This window comes from Drosophila elegans, unplaced genomic scaffold (assembly GCF_018152505.1).
Source record: "Drosophila elegans isolate 14027-0461.03 unplaced genomic scaffold, ASM1815250v1 contig_149, whole genome shotgun sequence".
NCBI classification, from domain to species: domain Eukaryota; kingdom Metazoa; phylum Arthropoda; class Insecta; order Diptera; family Drosophilidae; genus Drosophila; species Drosophila elegans.
Genome location: NW_024545513.1, coordinates 19545609 through 19557966, shown reverse-complemented (window position 1 = coordinate 19557966; position 12358 = coordinate 19545609). Strand labels below are relative to the sequence as shown.

At 36.9% G+C, this 12358-nt stretch overlaps 2 long non-coding RNA genes across 3 annotated transcripts; both read right to left on the bottom strand.

Annotated features, from left to right (window-relative positions):
* Nucleotides 1–8322: 8322 nt before the first annotated feature.
* LOC108138477 lies at nucleotides 8323–9010 on the bottom strand. Its single transcript, XR_001774120.2, has 3 exons — nucleotides 8806–9010; nucleotides 8582–8741; nucleotides 8323–8519 (listed from the first exon to the last, which is right to left on the bottom strand). It is a non-coding gene; the product is annotated as an uncharacterized LOC108138477 (long non-coding RNA).
* A 2196-nt stretch (nucleotides 9011–11206) lies between these two features.
* On the bottom strand, nucleotides 11207–11979 carry LOC108138476. 2 transcript variants are annotated; one of them, XR_001774117.2, is made up of 3 exons: nucleotides 11728–11979; nucleotides 11453–11673; nucleotides 11207–11390 (listed from the first exon to the last, which is right to left on the bottom strand). It is a non-coding gene; the product is annotated as an uncharacterized LOC108138476 (long non-coding RNA). The 2 variants fall into 2 exon arrangements; XR_001774118.2 differs by having other exon boundaries at nucleotides 11453–11669.
* Between the last annotated feature and the right edge of the window lie 379 nt (nucleotides 11980–12358).

The window sequence follows — 12358 nt, the reverse complement described above, 5'->3', positions numbered from 1 at the left end:
AGATCCTGGCATCAGTTGCACCGGCCTGTGTACGTGTTCGCACTTCGCAGCGCACGTGACTACTGAAGCCGAATTTATTGAATATCTGCCATTGGCCATTTGATTTCTTATTAGGCCACGCAGCTTTAAGGCTTTAAGCCCCTGCACAGTTATATATGATTGTGCTACACTCAACATATGCTAATTTAAAGCCAAAACAGGTAGTGAACGCTACTAACGTAATTAAATGCGACCCACAGCTGCCAGATTTGTACGCAGGGGCGCGCCGCAGCATTTGGCATTTATCTCTCATCATGTGGCAAGGACCTTTGGCAGTCAAGCCGACAAAATTCCCACAACTCTTTCTGCAACCGTGAAAATGGGCATTCGTGTTACAACAACCTTTGAATGCACTTCAAGACTGTTTCAACTTGGTGTAGCACGGAGTTTTCCCACATGATTGTGCTGAAAAATTGTTACACCTATGTTTAAATTCTAAAAAAAAAAATAGATGGGGAGTAGTAAATGATCTTATAATATAAAATAAAGCTGTAAATATAATACAAAATGTGTACCAAATTGGACTTAGAAGTGGAGCATAAGGTAATCCTGCCCTGTTAACTAAATTAGATGCTAAAGCTTAAGGAATTTGACATGAAGAATTAATTCTTAAATTAAAACATATATTATGTGTTTTATTTTTGTTACAATTTTTTTTAGCGCAAGTCACAATTGAACAAACATAAAATATATATAAATTTTAACAATATTTAACTGAGGCTAACAATTTTAGAGCTTTCATTTAGAGCTTTAATTAATTAAAGTCTTAAATATACATATGTATGCATGCTAATGTATATGTAAGTATCGAATTGTTTTTTTTTTTTTTAAATAATCTGTAGAACTTTTTCCTTTGATGTCTTAAAGGCTTAAAAACCCATAATAAATGTAAATGATTTCCTTTTAAAATATATAATAAAATGAAGTGCTTATCTAGAACAAACATAAGTACTTAAGGTACTTAAGTACTTTTTTGTATAGCAAAAACCCAAATTCCTGGCATAACAGACATGCCACACCTACCCGCATTTTATGAGTTGCAGCAACAACTTTATAGTTAAAGCACATTCCTCTACGCGAACATGTGGGTATATGCATGTTTTCATGATTTTCCATGTTTTTCAGCGGCGTGCGAATAATGTTTTTGTAGCGTTTTCTCTATTTTTTTTGTTCTACTTTTTTTTTTTTTTGTTTTTTTGCACTCGGAACTGTGGGAAGTGGAAAAGTCAGAGCTGCAGTGCAATGTTGATGTTAAGGATGACAGTGCCGTGTTATCTGTTCTCGGGGAACTGCTAACTGGTAACTGGGTTAATGTGGCAAACTGACAGCGTCAAGAAGTGCTAAAGTTTGTGCCCCAAAATTTCGCCACTAATGTCCTTAGGCAGGGGGGGGTGGGACTGGGGGGCTGGGGGATGTCCTTCCTTGGCCCACTACTGTGGCATTTGATGTGTTAATCATGCGTGAAATTAATTCGTTCCACAATGTCTCATTAGTCTGCATTAACTGAAGCGGCCAAGCGGTCAGGCCAACAAGGACACCCAGCAGCAGGATAACAGGACGACGGGACGACAGGACAACAGAACGATTGGACAGCAGCAGGACATTGCCCCTCGCACACATGGCTCATATATTATTGAGTTAATCCCAAGCCATCGTCTCACCATCGTCGCTCGGTGCGCTCAAGTGCTTAAAATTAAATAATTAATTAAACTTCAGCCTGGGATGTAGAGGCACTCGAAGGGGGTGGCTGTGGGTATGAGTGTGAGTGTGGATGGGGAATGGGGAATGGTGCTCAGTTGTAACGGTATCGTATCTCTATTTAACCGTGCTGCTACACTGCGGGAAAAAAGGAATAGTTATATAAAGACTCCAATGAAAAGCGTATTTAAGCCTTAAGGTTATCTCCCCAAGCACATTATTGTACCTCACATATAAATTGAATGCATCTTGACAAAATCTTTTTAATTAGCCTTCACTTTATTTTTATACTCTGTTGTTTATTCTAAGCTATGCCAAAAATTGCTTAATAAGTAACATAATAAAGTAAAAGTTTAAGGGGATTTTCTTTATATATAAATTTATACAAACAGAACCAAATAACAATTTATTTAGGAGATGTCTTAAGTTAATTATTATAATTGGTATTGTCTTTAACACATCATTTATTAGATTTGTAAGGATGTACAATTAGCCAACTAATAATTTTTGCACAATTCATTGTTAAAACAGAAATAAGTAGGTACTAAATGTAAATGTAAGGGCTTGGGTATAATACAATTTGAAAATGTGTTAATCAATTAAAAAGTTAAAAGCAATTACAAATATTTTTAATAGGTCTTCTGTTTTTTGCTATTTATATTTTTTTGAGGACACAAAAACTACAACTAACTGGTTTTAAGTTAAGTTTAAAAAGGTTTAGTCAGCCTTTAAAAAAAAACATATAACACTATATCTTCTTTAAAATGTTTTAAATTTAAGCCACATTTTTTCGGCAGTGCTTGTGGTATCACAATGCGAGTCACATCTGTGCTTAGCAGCTCATGAATATCGTATTAACTTTTACTTTTCGTGCCCTCACTGGGGCTACGTGTTTGGTTTTTGGCTTCTCGGTGTTTCTGGCCAAAAACCAAGGGAAACAGGTGGTTTGGGGGGTTGGAGGGTTGGGGGGCTGCAGCCCAGGGGTAACTCAAATGAGACTAACACGACAGCGGAGTGACTGGCAACAGTCGAAAGCAAATCTCGCGGTGACTGTTCAATCTCGGTCGGAAAAGTGCAGGTTCAGTTGGTTGAATAAAATCACTCTTGGCTTTGTTAAATGGAAAATGATTAAGAAGCCTTCTTAATTACCCAAAATATTATAAAAAGTATTGGCCAAGTCCCATACTATTTCTGGAATATTTCTATAATATAAATATAAATTGTGTGTCTGAAATGATGACAAGCAGCTTGGAATCAGTTCAGATCAGTTCAATTTGAGGGGTAGTTTTATGGCTGAGGGCGGGGCCTGTGGAAAGGGGGCGCTGTGGGGGTGTGGCAGCAGGTGTCTTCTCAATTTTATGACCAGACGCTGCTGTTTGTCCATCGCTGGAAGTGAAAACAAAAGAAAGCTGATGATTTATGCGCTCGCTTAAAACTTTGCGGTTTTTACTTTTTACCGCATTTTCGTTTCTTTTTTTTTTTTTGTCCGTAGTCCATTGGGAAAGGGGCGTGGCCAGGTGAAATGGGGGCGTGCTCTAAGAAGAGCTATATTCTTCACGTTAGAGCTGCGAACGTGTTAACATTTTGTAAGCTATTTTTCTCTCGATTCATTAAGCCTTAAAGTATTAGAAAAAATATTGCAAATCGAAATCAACAAATCGCCTAATTTAAAAAAAAAACAATAGCTCATTAAGATCTATAAAAAAAGCATCTTAAAATGCTTTTTTTTTGCATGTGGTTTTAGACACACATAAACAGAAATGTATGTTATATGAAAAATGTTCGGTATATTATATATATATTTGTTTTTAAAACGAAATAATCATATTAATATGCAATATTAAATATTGATGTTTCACGCTTTTTTTACATTCCCCACCTGCACTTGGCTCACTCTCCGTTATGGCACACACAACATCCCAATTATGAAGTTGCAACGCCTTGCGATGGGTGTTCTAAGGGGGGAGGTGGGGGTTGTTGTAGGAGAGGGGATTCCCCGAGAGGTGTTGGCTGGAGTGGGCGGAGGTTTCGGCAAATGCTGCCTGCAGGTCACGTAGCGCAAATAATGAACTTGCTTCGACTGGCGACTGCAACCGTCGGTTGGATGGCGCAGTTTGTTTTGGCCTGAAGATGCAGACCTCGAAGAGGGGGTCGGCAATGCCCCACCCCTGGCACTAGCCAACTAAACGCCCGTTTTAGTGCCAACAACGATGGACTGACCGTTCGAAATGATTACGGGTTACTGATTACTGCCTCACCAGTGCACTGGCGACTAGCTGGTCCAAAACGGGTAAAAGGGGTAATGGACGGGCCATTCGGCATCGGGAGCTGGCCAACAATCGACTGGATTGAAGATTAGTCCATGGAGCATTTATCTGGAGATTTTGCGGCAGCAGGAGCACGGCATCCGGGAATAAGAAGTTAAGCCAGACAAAACAATTAGCTTTGCTTCGCTGAGCATGTTTCCCGGCAATCAAATGGGTTTTCGTTTTTTCAATCAGAATCACAATTGTCTCTCTCTCTCTCTCTCTCTCTTAACGCCACTTTTTTCATTTGATTAGTTTATCATTGGTTTTTGCAAAATTTTATTGAAAAATCAAAGGTTTTGTGAATTAATATAACACTTGTACATATTACCCTGAACAAAGAAGCCGCATTGAAAATGGTATAAGATTAATGATTTTTTTTAGGATGGTGCCACAGAAATCACTGGGGTGTTGTAAATGCAGTAAAATATAGTTATAACATACTCTTTCACAATTAATCATGAGATTTTTGTATTTATAATATAACATTATAGTTGATTCCAAATCTATAGGAATTTCTCTAAGATGTGTACACAGATTTGGAATCAATTATATATATTATACATATATATATTGTATATATAAATTTATCTATATGGTAACCAAACTATTGATACGATTAATAAACAGTTTGATACCTGGATAGAAATTGAAAGATCAAAGTTATAATTTTTTGTGGCATTTTGAATTTTGTCTCATTGCTTTATCAGTCTTTTATGGTGCACTTAACCCATTCAGTATTCTGCTAGATATCGAATATTATTCGGATATTCGACAATTACAAGGTGCGCAGATGGGCGCGCACCTAAATCGCAACATTATGGGCATTTTGGGCAATCAAAGTCGACAAAGTCGTCATTAGTGTCGACAGGCGAGTGAATGGCCGAATGTCACATATTCAATTTGCTGCCATATTGATTGACTAATTGAGCAATCTTGATAATTCGACCGACTTTAACCCACCCATTCTCTCCCTTTGAAATTATACACGCGCCAAAGGCAGACCTAATTCAACAAATTAACCCAAGAATCGACCGCAATATTTGTTTGGATTATATATGCCTGGGTCTGGTCAAGCGTTTCGACGTATTGCCCTCCCCACAATGGTCGAAATCGAAGTGCTTAATTGGTAGATTAAAACTGAATTATGTTGGCCAACTCCCCATCTGTCCATCAATCATTCAATTGAAACGTAAATAGTAATTTGGGATGTGAAAACAACTGGCTACCAGCTGTAATTCAAATCAAATGCTAGAATGAATATGAATATAATTACTGGCAATTGTTGAAACTTAAATAAAGTTGGCACAGTGGACACAACATGTTTTTATAATGCAATAACATGCCATGATTTCAATCAAACTTCAACCACAAAATGGTTTATAAGTTTGGTAGGCTGGCAAAATTGAAACATTGCAAATATAATTTAAAAACTCTTAATTTCTGGTATATACAAAGAATTCAATAGTTACATTTTGTTCACTTTTATTTATTATCGATGGTTTGCTTGCTTTTTGGTTTTTCTCTGCAGCTAAATTTGCTTGGAACATTATTAAATGTGGTTTTAATGGCTTAACGGATATGTGCATACAAGTCAATGATAACTATCACCAACTACGCATTTATTTATTGTTTGGATAATTACCGAGAGTTGGTGGGGGGATAATATTATTCCGTCTTTTGTGCTTGGCCTGTCATAATGTCACAGCTAATAAATGCTGTTCTGTCATGGCAATCAGCCGGTGTTTGTAGACTTGGGCGGAGGTGGTTCTTGCTCTCGACAAGACAGGGACATTTCTGGGCACTGGATTCCCTTCCCCATCCAGATGGATGGCTGATGGCCTCCGGTTATGCGAACTACAATCACGCCAATAAATATGCAACATGGATGGCACAAATAAAATACTTGTATTTGTATTTATGTGAACGCCAGTGCAATGCGCTCGTGTGCGGCAATTTTGCATTCCTAATGCGACAAGCAACAAAAAAAAAAATGCATAACAAATTTACAAAAATACATAACATAAATAAAATACCCAAAGCAGCCCCCGCTCCACACTCAAATAGATATTTGTGCACTGCGGGGAAGATTTGGTTATTTTATAGAAATAATATTTTATGAGATGGGAATTTTGTGGTTTTGATTTTAAATTTGATTTCAATTTTTATTTAATAGTTTGAGTATATATAGGCAAAATGTTTATAAAACAGCTGAAAATAATCTTATTTCAAAGGGAACATAATTTTGACGACAGTTTTAATTGAGCTAAATTCGTCTAGGAAGTAAAAAAGCTTTTTTTGTAACATAGGAATAATATTATCAATGTTAAGATATTTTTGTTTTAATGTTAAAACCCGTACTAAAAATTTATTAAATATTTTTGCATTTTATAAATCATTTTTTTGCGGCAGCTGTTTGTAATTCTTAATTAATTTCCCCTTAGTCTTTTGCTAGCATAGGATACATTTTGTTATTCATATTAAATCTTGATACATTTTCATCTATTTTTTTTATTGTGTTCATTGAGTAAATTTATAGAAATAATTAAAGCTTGTAAGGAAATAACGGCATGTGATGAATTTTATTAAAAATCATGGTACAAGGGCATTATATATCAACGTTCTCGAGAGTTATCAGTGTATATCCATCCAGATATATATTCAGGAAGATAAACAGCGCGCGTTGCGGCTGTCCAAGTTATGGATGAGCAGAAAAAGAGGCGGAGAAGTTAAGGGAGGGGTCTTGGCCCGCAGCACAAATCAATTGGATTAGAAAATTGTCAACGAAAATGTCGAGGGGGGGAGGTCCTTTTCCTGTGTGTGTGGGCGTGTGTGGAGTGGGGGTGGAAGGGAGAGGGAGAGGGAATGGAGTGGCAAGGACGCCGGCAAGACGACGCTGAGAATGTTGCAGCTTACATTGATAAATTATGGATAAAGGCGACAACAACAGCAATAACAAATCGAATAAATATTTATGAAACTAATGAAATGACATCAGCGGGACTTGGCCTGTCCTGTATCTGTATCTGTATCTGTAACTATATCTATTTCTATATCTATAAACATTTCTATATTTCTGTAGCTGTTTCTGTGAGTATCTGTGTGTGTACGTTTGGGTATGTTAATCTGTGTGAAGGACGCACCTTGCGGAACGAGGCAACAGAATGATAATGACTCTGCCACGGGGATGATATTTTGATGGGGCTTATGATGATGTCGGCCCCGTATAGACTAGAAAAACCTTTTAGAATGTTAATGACTTATGAGACTTTCTCCTCCATCGCCATGATGTAATTTCTTCGCTGGCTGAAGGAATATTTTTATTGCTCTTGTTCCATTTGACTCAAGGCGAGTCGTTAAAAACACAAGCCATGACAAGGCACGAAAAACTTTTTTGGGCTTGTACCGCATAAGCCTTCAAGCCAACCAAACCAAAAACAAAAAAAAAAAAATAAACAAAAAACAAAAAACAAAAACAAAAGAAGGGATTAAAGCCAGCTAGTTTTATTGGCATAATTAAAATACGGCCTGGCACGCTTTGGCGTTACATTTCTATTATTTACTTATCATAATTGAATGTTTTTTGTGCGTCTCTGTGCATTGCAAATTGCATTCTTTGCCCGGGTCCCAGAACAATTAAATGTCCTTTGTTTCCTAATTGAAATTTATTGAATTTTTGTTGCCCCACAGTTTGTGTGTGTATGTGTGTGTGTGCGTTCAATTGTGTGTTTGTGCGTGGCTCCGAGCGTTTTATTTAATTAATTTGGCTGCGTTTTAATGTTAACTAAACACGCAAAATCGCTTCGCAACCTCAAAATGCTATCAAGTCAAGGAAAAACGTGGCAAAATGGGGAAAATCAAAGCCAACTGGCAATAAAATAAAGCCAATTAAAACCCTTTCGGTTGGTGGAAGAAATATGCTTTAATGAATTAGACAAATGAGACTATTTCATCTAAGTTTTCATTCAAAAATGTAAAAACCTGTTCTAAAAAGTGTATATCAAGAAGGCATTTAAAAAAACATCCCATTATTAATTTCACCTTTTGTGTACCCATTGTGAGTAATTACCTTCCTCCAATCACCAATCGCCCAATTGCAGCTAGTTGTTGTGATTATTATAGTGTGTATCTGGAAATAAGCTGGGTATGCACAACTAGATTGTGTTGCGCTAGAAATTTACTTCCCATTTTGTATTTAAATAATGATTTTTAAGTCGAAAGACTTATTTTAAGTGTATTCCCGGTATATTCCGGATTTTAAATGAAGACCATAGACAAGTTTTCTTTTTTGCCAAGTGTATTTTTGTAAGTGTCTCTGTGTTTACAAATAATTGTGCCGGACACGAAGAGCAGGGACAAGATCCAACAGAATTGTGGAGGGTGGGATGGCTTAAGTTTTAGTGGTGCAGCTCAGTAGTTGACTCCAGTATTCTCCCTGTCGGACATCTGTTTTTTGAACTTTCAAGTGCTTGCCATCTGGAATACAATATATATAAATGTAAAGTATTTTAATAAATAATTGTTTGGTTACTACTCACCATTTGTCCAGTCGATAATTGATTGAGAACTGAACTGCACTGCAAGATACGGTTGATCCTCCACTCAACTTGTTTGCCATTCGGTTTAAGTGTTTAACAGGGAATTTGAAGTCTACGATCTCGAGCCAGAAGAAAATATCAATATCATTCAGTCAGCAAGCTTTGAAATTTAATTCATATATTTAACATAGCAAGAAAAAGTTGCGTTAATATTATTTACTTACTCCATTGTTAACCACGTGTTTTGTCCAATCTCGTTCTATGTCCTTTAGCAAGCATTTGTTTGTTGGGTTTTGTTTATTAAGAAAGTGTTTTTCAAAAAAGTTATTTAACACTTTATGCTTAAAACTAAATTTGTTTTTTTTTGTATTGTTCAGAAGGCAATTTCCTGTGTGTTATTTCCCCGACATGGTTGTGTATACTGAACTCTCTAGGGACTGATGGGTGTAAGTAGAACTCGAAATTAAAAGCATGGATAGTTTGATCAAGAAAAAGGGAACAAATTTGAAATTTTCAGAAAATGAAAAGCCGATTGGATCAGAATATGATGAGGACATGATTAGTCCATGTAGAATTTTCGAAGTCCTTTTATATGAAACCCATATCAATAAATACACTTAATTTGCTTTCACATAACTATAAAACAAGAAAGGGAACAGGCTTAAAATGCGATTCTGAAACTTCTTCAAACCCTATGGTATCTCCTAGTCGAGTCTACCCAACTTCCAAGGATAGCAACCTGTTGCTGCTGACTGGATGATATTGTTGTAATACTGGGCAGAGCCCCGGGGCAGTCTTTATTTTCTTGGGTTTCGCCTCTTGTTTTCCCGCTCTCTGGTTGAGGCTGCCACTTAATTTATTTGTCACCGAACCGAAGCGCAAATGAAGTTCGAAAAAACCCGACATGCAAAGGCATTCGAGAAAAGTCAACAACGACCACGGAATCGTTTGAAATAATATGAGAGGGGAGGAAAAGAGGAAGGCAGCCGCAAAAAAGCTGAAGAAATAATTACAAATTAAAATGAAACACGGAATGGGACAGACAGACAGACATTCACATGAGGAAGAGTCGGGCTCTGAAATGATGATATAGGGGGCATTTGGGGGGCCGGAGTTTTACCAAGTTTATAAATAGCTGCGTTGACGACGCCGCTGGCCACGCATGCGCAAAGATGTGTCATAATTGATAAACGACAACAGCAACATTCAAGACTCCTCCATTCAAAAACAAAAATAATAATAATAAATAAATAAAAAAAAACAGGGAAAAAATGACAAGACAGTCATCGAAGTGGCCATTTTTTAGGGGTGGACCACGTCGATCCTAAGATTCCCGTTCACAGTTCTCATGCCCGTGACAGTGGCAGTGACTGTGATCACGCCTCGACGAACACACAAATCGAAGCTACTGTATATTTTTAATCATGAACTTCAGGATGGGGAGGTCGTATTTGGTCTCATAAAAGGTCAAAAGTTCAAGTTCTTTAAGAATAGTATACGTTTGAAAATATTAAATACAAGCTTGTGCAAGAAAACCATAAAATTATTTTTTTCCAGAAGACAATAAGTTCTTTTTAATGAAATATTTACATAAAATTGCTTATAGTTAACAGACAAAATATTCTATAATTGAGAAATACTGTTTAGCAAGACAAAATTTATTTTACAATCCATAAATAGGAATAACTGAAATAAGCCCTATGACACTTTAATTCCATTTAACTTCTCTTAATTTACTTACCTTAAAGATTAATCAAGGTATTTCAAAATACATATGCCAGAAGTCATGTAAAGATTTAAATACACTAAGTAACATATAATCAGAAAACGACTCAACCCAAATGAATAAATTACTGAATAAAATCCCCAAATCACAATCGATCTTCGCACAGATGCTCGTCCTCCAGATATTTAGATATCCAGATACTTTCAGCAGCTCCCAGACATAAAAATAAAATGAAAATCCGAAATGCAGACACAGGTGACGATGACAATGACAATGACAACTTCAGCAGCCGATTCAGCTGGAATCGCGGCTTTAACTGCAACTTTAGATTCAACTTGAAGTTGAAGCTGAAGCTGAAGTTGAACGATGACGCCAAATTGGCAACGCGTTTCTGTTCTTTTTTTCCCCGCTTTTTTTGTGGTCCGAACGTGAGATCCAATTGCTATGTATGGCGACCAGTCCTGTCCTCCGGTTGAAGGTCCGTTGGCCAGAGCGAGAGATATAACCCATAAATATTTTAATGTGATTACATTTTAAAAACAACGAGGCAACTGGCACGAAATCATCGAATGGGAGAAATCACTGGTCCAATCTGCGTACTTGGTATTGCGATCGGAATTGGAATCGGAGAATCGGGGAATCGGGGATCCAGGATACCGGGATCCCAAAGAGCACTGATGATGAGCTACTACGCCGGCACTGGGCGACACTGACGACATTTTTCGAATTACATTGACAAGCGGGGATGGGACTAAAAGCGATAATTATTGCCAACTCGCGGCGCTGTAAGTGTTGGCGATCGCGGCAGCGTTTGTTGCTGCTTTTTGCTTATAATTTACTTGTATTCCTTGGATATCCTAGATTTTATATAAAGACCATAGACGAAAGTTTACTTATTGCCAAGTGTATTTTTGTTAGTGTCTTCGTGTTTACAAATAAAAGAGCCGGACACGAAGAGCAGGGACAAGATCCAATAGAGTTGAGGGATGGTTTTAGTTTCGGTGGTGCAGCTCAGTGGTTGACTCCAGTATGTATGCAAATACCAAGGAATTCTATGAAGAGATGGCCAATCATCCTTGCCTTCTGGAATACAAAATATATAAAAATAAAGTGTTTTAATAAAAAATTGTTTGGTTACTACTCACCATTTTTCAAGTCGTTAATTGATTGAGAACTGAACTGCACTGCACTGCAAGATACGGTTGATCCTCCTCTTAACTTGTTTGCCATTCAGTTAAGGTATTTAACAGGGAATTTGAATTATATTCTACCTTCTCACTTTTGTCTTCATTGTTTTCCAGTCTTTTTATGATCGTTCCATATAGCTAGCGTAAAGTGTCAACTGGCATCGCGTTTAGTCAGCTAACTTTGAAATTTATTTGATATCTTACATAGTCAGTAAAAGTTGGATAAATATTACCTTCATATCCCTGGGCCAGCTGTTAATTTCGGCCTTTTGTTGTCGCTTCTGTCACTGTTTTGTGTATTTTAAGTGTGGGTATAAAAAGACGTGTATAATCAGACGAGTAGAGAAAATTTTTACAAAAATGTCGTAGAGTTGAGCAACATGCGTACAAGAAACTATTTCACTTTATGCTTAAAACTAATTTTTTTTGTTTTTTTTTTGTGTTGCAATTTCCTGTGTGTTATTTCTCCGACATGTTTTTGTATACTGAACTCTGTAGGGACTGATGGGTGTAAGTAGAACCCGAAATTAAAAGCATGGATAGTTTGATCAAGAAAAAGGCAACAATTTTGAATTTTTTAGGAGATGAAAAACCGATTGGATCAGAATATGATGAGGACATGATGAGAAAAGTCCATGTATAATTTTTGAAATCCTTTTATCTGAAAATCATATCACAGGCATTCGAGAAAAGTCAACAACGACCACAAAATCGTTTGAAATAACTCGAGAGGAGAGGAAAAGGCGAAGGCAGCAGCAAAAAAGCTGAAGAAATAATTACAAATTAAAATGAAAGACGGAGTGGGACAGACAGACATCCACTCGAGGGAATATTAAAAATATTATAACACAACTTACAGCAAAT